Genomic DNA, 11,959 nt, shown 5'->3' on the forward strand with positions numbered 1-11,959 from the left:
ACATGCACATTACACATATACAGCTCTACTGTGTACACATACAGCTCAGCTACATGTACATTACACATATACAGCTCTACTGTGTACACATACAGCTCAGCTACATGTACATTACACATATACAGCTCTACTGTGTACACATACAGCTCAGCTACATGTACATTACACATATACAGCTCTACTGTGTACACATACAGCTCAGCTAACATGTACATTACACATATACAGCTCAGCTACATGTACAATTACACATATACAGCTCTACTGTGTACACATACAGCTCAGCTACATGTACATTACACATATACAGCTCTACTGTGTACACATACAGCTCAGCTACATGTACATTACACATATACAGCTCTACTGTGTACACATACAGCTCAGCTACATGTACATTACACATATACAGCTCTACTGTGTACACATACAGCTCAGCTACATGTACATTACACATATACAGCTCTACTGTGTACACATACAGCTCAGCTACATGTACATTACACATATACAGCTCTACTGTGTACACATACAGCTCAGCTACATGTACATTACACATATACAGCTCTACTGTGTACACATACAGCTCAGCTACATGTACATTACACATATACAGCTCTACTGTGTACACATACAGCTCAGCTACATGTACATTACACATATACAGCTCTACTGTGTACACATACAGCTCAGCTACATGTACATTACACATATACAGCTCTACTGTGTACACATACAGCTCAGCTACATGTACATTACACATATACAGCTCTACTGTGTACACATACAGCTCAGCTACATGTACATTACACATATACAGCTCTACTGTGTACACATACAGCTCAGCTACATGTACATTACACATATACAGCTCTACTGTGTACACATACAGCTCAGCTACATGTACATTACACATATACAGCTCTACTGTGTACACATACAGCTCAGCTACATGTACATTACACATATACAGCTCTACTGTGTACACATACAGCTCAGCTACATGTACATTACACATATACAGCTCTACTGTGTACACATACAGCTCAGCTACATGTACATTACACATATACAGCTCTACTGTGTACACATACAGCTCAGCTACATGTACATTACACATATACAGCTCTACTGTGTACACATACAGCTCAGCTACATGCATATTACACATATACAGCTCTACTGTGTACACATACAGCTCAGCTACATGTACATTACACATATACAGCTCTACTGTGTACACATACAGCTCAGCTACATGTACATTACACATATACAGCTCTACTGTGTACACATACAGCTCAGCTACATGTACATTACACATATACAGCTCTACTGTGTACACATACAGCTCAGCTACATGTACATTACACATATACAGCTCTACTGTGTACACATACAGCTCAGCTACATGTACATTACACATATACAGCTCTACTGTGTACACATACAGCTCAGCTACATGTACATTACACATATACAGCTCTACTGTGTACACATACAGCTCAGCTACATGCACATTACACATATACAGCTCTACTGTGTACACATACAGCTCAGCTACATGTACATTACACATATACAGCTCTACTGTGTACACATACAGCTCAGCTACATGTACATTACACATATACAGCTCTACTGTGTACACATACAGCTCAGCTACATGTACATTACACATATACAGCTCTACTGTGTACACATACAGCTCAGCTACATGTACATTACACATATACAGCTCTACTGTGTACACATACAGCTCAGCTACATGTACATTACACATATACAGCTCTACTGTGTACACATACAGCTCAGCTACATGTACATTACACATATACAGCTCTACTGTGTACACATACAGCTCAGCTACATGTACATTACACATATACAGCTCTACTGTGTACACATACAGCTCAGCTACATGTACATTACACATATACAGCTCTACTGTGTACACATACAGCTCAGCTACATGCACATTACACATATACAGCTCTACTGTGTACACATACAGCTCAGCTACATGTACATTACACATATACAGCTCTACTGTGTACACATACAGCTCAGCTACATGCACATTACACATATACAGCTCTACTGTGTACACATACAGCTCAGCTACATGTACATTACACATATACAGCTCTACTGTGTACACATATACAGCTCAGCTACATGTACATTACACATATACAGCTCTACTGTGTACACATACAGCTCAGCTACATGTACATTACACATATACAGCTCTACTGTGTACACATACAGCTCAGCTACATGTACATTACACATATACAGCTCTACTGTGTACACATACAGCTCAGCTACATGTACATTACACATATACAGCTCTACTGTGTACACATACAGCTCAGCTACATGTACATTACACATATACAGCTCTACTGTGTACACATACAGCTCAGCTACATGTACATTACACATATACAGCTCTACTGTGTACACATACAGCTCAGCTACATGCACATTACACATATACAGCTCTACTGTGTACACATACAGCTCAGCTACATGTACATTACACATATACAGCTCTACTGTGCACACATACAGCTCAGCTACATGTACATTACACATATACAGCACTACTGTGTACACATACAGCTCAGCTACATGTACATTACACATATACAGCTCTACTGTGTACACATACAGCTCAGCTACATGTACATTACACCTATACAGCTCTACTGTGTACACATACAGCTCAGCTACATGCACATTACACATATACAGCTCTACTGTGTACACATACAGCTCAGCTACATGTACATTACACATATACAGCTCTACTGTGTACACATACAGCTCAGCTACATGCACATTACACACATACAGCTCAGCTACATGCACATTACACATATACAGCTCTACTGTGTACACATACAGCTCAGCTACATGCACATTACACATATACAGCTCTACTGTGTACACATACAGCTCAGCTACATGCACATTACACATATACAGCTCTACTGTGTACACATACAGCTCAGCTACATGTACATTACACATATACAGCTCTACTGTGTACACATACAGCTCAGCTACATGCACATTACACATATACAGCTCTACTGTGTACACATACAGCTCAGCTACATGTACATTACACATATACAGCTCTACTGTGTACACATACAGCTCAGCTACATGCACATTACACATACAGCTCTACTGTGTACACATACAGCTCAGCTACATGTACATTACACATATACAGCTCTACTGTGTACACATACAGCTCAGCTACATGCACATTACACATATACAGCTCTACTGTGTACACATACAGCTCAGCTACATGTACATTACACATATACAGCTCTACTGTGTACACATACAGCTCAGCTACATGCACATTACACATATACAGCTCTACTGTGTACACATACAGCTCAGCTACATGTACATTACACATATACAGCTCTACTGTGTACACATACAGCTCAGCTACATGCACATTACACATATACAGCTCTACTGTGCTACACATACAGCTCAGCTACATGCACATTACACATATACAGCTCTACTGTGTACACATACAGCTCAGCTACATGCACATTACACATATACAGCTCTACTGTGTACACATACAGCTCAGCTACATGTACATTACACATATACAGCACTACTGTGTACACATACAGCTCAGCTACATGTACATTACACATATACAGCACTACTGTGTACACATACAGCTCAGCTACATGTATATTACATATATACAGCTCTACTGTGTACACATACAGCTCAGCTACATGTACATTACACATATACAGCTCTACTGTGTACACATACAGCTCAGCTACATGTACATTACACATATACAGCTCTACTGTGTACACATACAGCTCAGCTACATGTACATTACACATATACAGCTCTACTGTGTACACATACAGCTCAGCTACATGCACATTACACATATACAGCTCTACTGTGTACACATACAGCTCAGCTACATGTACATTACACATATACAGCTCTACTGTGTACACATACAGCTCAGCTACATGTATATTACACATATACAGCACTACTGTGTACACATACAGCTCAGCTACATGTACATTACATATATACAGCTCTACTGTGTACACATACAGCTCAGCTACATGCACATTACACATATACAGCTCTACTGTGTACACATACAGCTCAGGCTACATGCACATTACACATATACAGCTCTACTGTGCACACATACAGCTCAGCTACATGTACATTACACATATACAGCTCTACTGTGCACACATACAGCTCAGCTACATGTACATTACACATATACAGCACTACTGTGTACACATACAGCTCAGCTACATGTACATTACACATATACAGCTCTACTGTGTACACATACAGCTCAGCTACATGTACATTACACATATACAGCTCTACTGTGTACACATACAGCTCAGCTACATGCACATTACACATATACAGCTCTACTGTGTACACATACAGCTCAGCTACATGCACATATACAGCTCTACTGTGTACACATACAGCTCAGCTACATGTACATTACACATATACAGCTCTACTGTGTACACATACAGCTCAGCTACATGTACATTACACATATACAGCTCTACTGTGTACACATACAGCTCAGCTACATGTACATTACACATATACAGCTCTACTGTGTACACATACAGCTCAGCTACATGTACATTACACATATACAGCTCTACTGTGTACACATACAGCTCAGCTACATGTACATTACACATATACAGCTCTACTGTGTACACATACAGCTCAGCTACATGTACATTACACATATACAGCTCTACTGTGTACACATACAGCTCAGCTACATGTACATTACACATATACAGCTCTACTGTGTACACATACAGCTCAGCTACATGCACATTACACATATACAACTCTACTGTGTACACATACAGCTCAGCTACATGTACATTACACATATACAGCTCTACTGTGTACATATACAGCTCAGCTACATGCACATTACACATATACAGCTCTACTGTGTACACATACAGCTCAGCTACATGCACATTACACATATACAGCTCTACTGTGTACACATACAGCTCAGCTACATGTACATTACACATATACAGCTCTATTGTGTACACATACAGCTCAGCTACATGCACATTACACATATACAGCTCTACTGTGTACACATACAGCTCAGCTACATGTACATTACACATATACAGCTCTACTGTGTACACATACAGCCCAGCTACATGTACATTACACATATACAGCTCTACTGTGTACACATACAGCTCAGCTACATGTACATTACACATATACAGCTCTACTGTGTACACATACAGCTCAGCTACATGCACATTACACATACAGCTCTACTGTGTACACATACAGCTCAGCTACATGCACATTACACATATACAGCTCTACTGTGTACACATACAGCTCAGCTACATGCACATTACACATATACAGCTCTACTGTGTACACATACAGCTCAGCTACATGCACATTACACATACACAGCTCTACTGTGTACACATACAGCTCAGCTACATGCACATTACACATATACAGCTCTACTGTGTACACATACAGCTCAGCTACATGTACATTACACATACACAGCACTACTGTGTACACATACAGCTCAGCTACATGTACATTACACATATACAGCACTACTGTGTACACATACAGCTCAGCTACATGTATATTACATATATACAGCTCTACTGTGTACACATACAGCTCAGCTACATGTACATTACATATATACAGCTCTACTGTGTACACATACAGCTCAGCTACATGTACATTACACATATACAGCTCTACTGTGTACACATACAGCTCAGCTACATGCACATTACACATATACAGCTCTACTGTGTACACATACAGCTCAGCTACATGCACATTACACATATACAGCTCTACTGTGTACACATACAGCTCAGCTACATGTACATTACACATATACAGCTCTACTGTGTACACATACAGCTCAGCTACATGTACATTACACACATACAGCTCTGCTGTGTACACATACAGCTCAGCTACATGTACATTACACATATACAGCTCTACAGTGTACACATACAGCTCAGCTACATGTACATTACACATATACAGCTCTACTGTGTACACATACAGCTCAGCTACATGTACATTACACATATACAGCTCTACTGTGTACACATACAGCTCAGCTACATGCACATTACACATATACAGCTCTACTGTGTACACATACAGCTCAGCTACATGTACATTACACATATACAGCTCTACTGTGTACACATACAGCTCAGCTACATGTACATTACACATATACAGCACTACTGTGTACACATACAGCTCAGCTACATGTACATTACACATATACAGCACTACTGTGTACACATACAGCTCAGCTACATGTATATTACATATATACAGCTCTACTGTGTACACATACAGCTCAGCTACATGTATATTACATATATACAGCTCTACTGTGTACACATACAGCTCAGCTACATGTACATTACACATATACAGCTCTACTGTGTACACATACAGCTCAGCTACATGTACATTACACATATACAGCTCTACTGTGTACACATACAGCTCAGCTACATGCACATTACACATATACAGCTCTACTGTGTACACATACAGCTCAGCTACATGCACATTACACATATACAGCTCTACTGTGTACACATACAGCTCAGCTACATGCACATTACACATATACAGCTCTACTGTGTACACATACAGCTCAGCTACATGTACATTACACATATACAGCTCTACTGTGTACACATACAGCTCAGCTACATGTACATTACACACATACAGCTCTGCTGTGTACACATACAGCTCAGCTACATGTACATTACACATATACAGCTCTACTGTGTACACATACAGCTCAGCTACATGCACATTACACATATACAGCTCTACTGTGTACACATACAGCTCAGCTACATGTACATTACACATATACAGCTCTACAGTGTACACATACAGCTCAGCTACATGTACATTACACATATACAGCTCTACTGTGTACACACAGCTCAGCTACATGTACATTACACATATACAGCTCTACTGTGTACACATACAGCTCAGCTACATGCACATTACACATATACAGCTCTACTGTGTACACATACAGCTCAGCTACATGTACATTACACATATACAGCTCTACTGTGTACACATACAGCTCAGCTACATGTACATTACACATATACAGCACTACTGTGTACACATACAGCTCAGCTACATGTACATTACACATATACAGCTCTACTGTGTACACATACAGCTCAGCTACATGTACATTACACATATACAGCTCTACTGTGTACACATACAGCTCAGCTACATGTACATTACACATATACAGCTCTACTGTGTACACATACAGCTCAGCTACATGTACATTACACATATACAGCTCTACTGTGTACACATACAGCTCAGCTACATGTACATTACACATATACAGCTCTACTGTGTACACATACAGCTCAGCTACATGTACATTACACATATACAGCTCTACTGTGTACACATACAGCTCAGCTACATATACATTACACATATACAGCTCTACTGTGTACACATACAGCTCAGCTACATGTACATTACACATATACAGCACTACTGTGTACACATACAGCTCAGCTACATGTACATTACACACATACAGCTCAGCTACATGTACATTACACATATACAGCTCTACTGTGTACACATACAGCTCAGCTACATGTACATTACACATATACAGCTCTACTGTGTACACATACAGCTCACCTACATGTACATGACACATATACAGCTCTATTGTGTACACATACAGCTCAGCTACATGCACATTACACATATACAGCTCTACTGTGTACACATACAGCTCAGCTACATTACACATATACAGCTCTACTGTGTACACATACAGCTCAGCTACATGCACATTACACATATACAGCTCTACTGTGTACACATACAGTTCAGCTACATGTACATTACACATATACAGCTCTACTGTGTACACATACAGCTCAGCTACATGCACATTACACATATACAGCTCTACTGTGTACACATACAGCTCAGCTACATGTACATTACACATATACAGCTCTTCTGTGTACACATACAGCTCAGCTACATGCACATTACACATATACAGCTCTACTGTGTACACATACAGCTCAGCTACATGTACATTACACATATACAGCTCTACTGTGTACACATACAGTTCAGCTACATGCACATTACACATATACAGCTCTACTGTGCACACATACAGCTCAGCTACATGTACATTACACATATACAGCTCTGTGTACACATACAGCTCAGCTACATGTACATTACACATATACAGCTCTACTGTGTACACATACAGCTCAGCTACATGCACATTACACATATACAGCTCTACTGTGTACACATACAGCTCAGCTACATGTACATTACACATATACAGCTCTACTATGTACACATACAGCTCAGCTACATGTACATTACACATATACAGCACTACTGTGTACACATACAGCTCAGCTACATGTACATTACACATATACAGCACTACTGTGTACACATACAGCTCAGCTACATGTATATTACATATATACAGCTCTACTGTGTACACATACAGCTCAGCTACATGTACATTACACATATACAGCACTACTGTGTACACATACAGCTCAACTACATGTACATTACACACATACAGCTCAGCTACATGTACATTACACATATACAGCTCTACTGTGTACACATACAGCTCAGCTACATGTACATTACACATATACAGCTCTACTGTGTACACATACAGCTCACCTACATGTACATGACACATATACAGCTCTATTGTGTACACATACAGCTCAGCTACATGCACATTACACATATACAGCTCTACTGTGTACACATACAGCTCAGCTACATTACACATATACAGCTCTACTGTGTACACATACAGCTCAGCTACATGCACATTACACATATACAGCTCTACTGTGTACACATACAGTTCAGCTACATGTACATTACACATATACAGCTCTACTGTGTACACATACAGCTCAGCTACATGCACATTACACATATACAGCTCTACTGTGTACACATACAGCTCAGCTACATGCACATTACACATATACAGCTCTACTGTGTACACATACAGCTCAGCTACATGTACATTACACATATACAGCTCTACTGTGTACACATACAGTTCAGCTACATGCACATTACACATATACAGCTCTACTGTGCACACATACAGCTCAGCTACATGTACATTACACATATACAGCTCTACTGTGTACACATACAGCTCAGCTACATGTACATTACACATATACAGCTCTACTGTGTACACATACAGCTCAGCTACATGCACATTACACATATACAGCTCTACTATGTACACATACAGCTCAGCTACATGTACATTACACATATACAGCTCTACTGTGTACACATACAGCTCAGCTACATGTACATTACACATATACAGCACTACTGTGTACACATACAGCTCAGCTACATGTACATTACACATATACAGCACTACTGTGTACACATACAGCTCAGCTACATGTATATTACATATATACAGCTCTACTGTGTACACATACAGCTCAGCTACATGTACATTACACATATACAGCACTACTGTGTACACATACAGCTCAGCTACATGTACATTACACACATACAGCTCAGCTACATGTACATTACACATATACAGCTCTACTGTGTACACATACAGCTCAGCTACATGTACATTACACATATACAGCTCTACTGTGTACACATACAGCTCACCTACATGTACATGACACATATACAGCTCTATTGTGTACACATACAGCTCAGCTACATGCACATTACACATATACAGCTCTACTGTGTACACATACAGCTCAGCTACATTACACATATACAGCTCTACTGTGTACACATACAGCTCAGCTACATGCACATTACACATATACAGCTCTACTGTGTACACATACAGTTCAGCTACATGTACATTACACATATACAGCTCTACTGTGTACACATACAGCTCAGCTACATGCACATTACACATATACAGCTCTACTGTGTACACATACAGCTCAGCTACATGCACATTACACATATACAGCTCTACTGTGTACACATACAGCTCAGCTACATGTACATTACACATATACAGCTCTACTGTGTACACATACAGTTCAGCTACATGCACATTACACATATACAGCTCTACTGTGTACACATACAGCTCAGCTACATGTACATTACACACATACAGCTCAGCTACATGTACATTACACATATACAGCTCTACTGTGTACACATACAGCTCAGCTACATGTACATTACACATATACAGCTCTACTGTGTACACATACAGCTCACCTACATGTACATGACACATATACAGCTCTATTGTGTACACATACAGCTCAGCTACATGCACATTACACATATACAGCTCTACTGTGTACACATACAGCTCAGCTACATTACACATATACAGCTCTACTGTGTACACATACAGCTCAGCTACATGCACATTACACATATACAGCTCTACTGTGTACACATACAGTTCAGCTACATGTACATTACACATATACAGCTCTACTGTGTACACATACAGCTCAGCTACATGCACATTACACATATACAGCTCTACTGTGTACACATACAGCTCAGCTACATGTACATTACACATATACAGCTCTACTGTGTACACATACAGTTCAGCTACATGCACATTACACATATACAGCTCTACTGTGCACACATACAGCTCAGCTACATGTACATTACACATATACAGCTCTACTGTGTACACATACAGCTCAGCTACATGTACATTACACATATACAGCTCTACTGTGTACACATACAGCTCAGCTACATGCACATTACACATATACAGCTCTACTGTGTACACATACAGTTCAGCTACATGTACATTACACATATACAGCTCTACTGTGTACACATACAGCTCAGCTACATGCACATTACACATATACAGCTCTACTGTGTACACATACAGCTCAGCTACATGCACATTACACATATACAGCTCTTCTGTGTACACATACAGCTCAGCTACATGTACATTACACATATACAGCTCTACTGTGTACACATACAGCTCAGCTACATGTACATTACACATATACAGCTCTACTGTGTACACATACAGCTCAGCTACATGTACATTACACATATACAGCTCTACTGTGTACACATACAGCTCAGCTACATGTACATTACACATATACAGCTCTACTGTGTACACATACAGCTCAGCTACATGTACATTACACATATACAGCTCTACTGTGTACACATACAGCTCAGCTACATGCACATTACACATATACAGCTCTACTGTGTACACATACAGCTCAGCTACATGCACATTACACATACAGCTCTACTGTGTACACATACAGCTCAGCTACATGCACATTACACATATACAGCTCTACTGTGTACACATACAGCTCAGCTACATGTACATTACACATATACAGCACTACTGTGTACACATACAGCTCAGCTACATGCACATTACACATATACAGCTCTACTGTGTACACATACAGCTCAGCTACATGCACATTACACACAGCTCTGCTGCAGACATATATAACACACACATACACAGCTCTGCACCACGCACATCACACACACACAGCTCTGCTGCATACACATAACTTCAGCTCATCCAGCAGCGATCACAACCAGCACAGCAGAGTCCTGCATACACTGAGCAGAGGAGCCTAGAGCAGCAGCCCCTGATCATGTGACTCCTCCTCCTCCATGTGACTGATCACATGACGGTGACATCATCGCAGGTCCTGTAAGCACACGGCTCCTCTACAGATACAGGTAGGTGTGT

The 11,959-nt window shown here is 40.0% G+C and overlaps 1 protein-coding gene across 4 annotated transcripts in view; it reads left to right on the forward strand.

The window, feature by feature from the left end:
- Positions 1-11,959, forward strand: part of LOC130297475 (zinc finger protein 432-like) — a 156,658-nt gene that overhangs the window by 60,182 nt on the left and 84,517 nt on the right. The window contains exon 1 of one of the 4 annotated variants that reach the window (XM_056550019.1): positions 11,676-11,949. The exons of the other annotated variants lie outside the window; for them this stretch is intronic. The gene's annotated coding sequence lies outside the window, so the exon portion shown is untranslated. Of the gene's footprint in view, positions 1-11,675; positions 11,950-11,959 lie in introns of those variants that run through there. 4 annotated transcript variants of the gene reach the window in all.

The sequence above is a fragment of the Hyla sarda genome, chromosome 1, assembly GCF_029499605.1.
Source record: "Hyla sarda isolate aHylSar1 chromosome 1, aHylSar1.hap1, whole genome shotgun sequence".
Classification (NCBI taxonomy): domain Eukaryota; kingdom Metazoa; phylum Chordata; class Amphibia; order Anura; family Hylidae; genus Hyla; species Hyla sarda.